The following is an 885-nucleotide window of genomic DNA, read 5'->3' as shown; positions in this document are numbered from 1 at the left end:
AAACCATAAAAGTAGCGCTGCCATGGTGTAGCGAAATTTGCTATTATATTTTGGTTAGAATATTTTATTTAGGTGAAAGTAAAAAAAGAAGAAGTGTATAGTGTAAACTGAGTGTAATAGCGCAAATGAAATGTGAAATAAAGTAACAATACCAGCGATTTGAGGTTATAATAATTTTGGCAGGCGCAAAGTTTGTTTTACAGGTCTATTCTGCACGTTACCGGACATTTTATTACCAGTAAATTTTATTACCGAAAAATGTTACCACTTCTTGTAACCGGCATTCTGGCATACTGGTAACGCTGTCAACAGTGCGAAACTCAGCATCCGCCGTTTGTTTGCGTGTGGTAGAAAATTGAATTTCAATTTACAAGCAAAAACAAGATGGAGATGAACATGTAAGTAATACTCTGAAGTATTTTGGTAAATTTTAAAGCAATAATTAATTTTTAATGGCAGGTAATATGCGAGAACCACCCAATCCCAATTGCGTTGGTATGTCAGCTTCATAAAAGACCATCCCCAACTGCTACAAGGAAAGAACTGCCCCACAGCGCCACATCTCATCGCAGATATGTGGCTGGAGATCGCGACAAATTTAAACGCTATGGTGGGGCCCACTAGAAGCTCCGATGCTTGGAGAGAGGTAAGAAGCACTATCTTTTTAAGCACATGTTTGTAGATATATTGAAAATGGCGTATAATTTTAGAGCCTGCGAAATTGGCGCAAGCAGTTGAGGTCACGTGCGCGCAAAGTGATTGCCGAGCGGAATAAGACGGGTGGAGGGCAGAACCCAGTGTCGGAGCTAACAGAGTTCGAGCAGCAAGCCCTAGAAGCATGGCTGCTGTGGAGGACCACTCAAACTCCATACTTGGATTCCCGGT

At 41.2% G+C, this 885-nt stretch overlaps 1 long non-coding RNA gene across 1 annotated transcript; it reads left to right on the top strand.

Moving 5' to 3' along the window:
• Window positions 1–309: 309 nt before the first annotated feature.
• Window positions 310–841, top strand: LOC118732709. Its single transcript, XR_004992180.1, has 3 exons — window positions 310–398; window positions 460–646; window positions 711–841. It is a non-coding gene; the product is annotated as an uncharacterized LOC118732709 (long non-coding RNA).
• The last annotated feature ends 44 nt before the right edge of the window (window positions 842–885 follow it).

Source organism: Rhagoletis pomonella, unplaced genomic scaffold (assembly GCF_013731165.1).
Source record: "Rhagoletis pomonella isolate Grant_MI unplaced genomic scaffold, Rhpom_1.0 Rhpom_scaffold_25636, whole genome shotgun sequence".
NCBI lineage: Eukaryota > Metazoa > Arthropoda > Insecta > Diptera > Tephritidae > Rhagoletis > Rhagoletis pomonella.
This window is presented reverse-complemented; position numbering and strand designations above follow the sequence as displayed.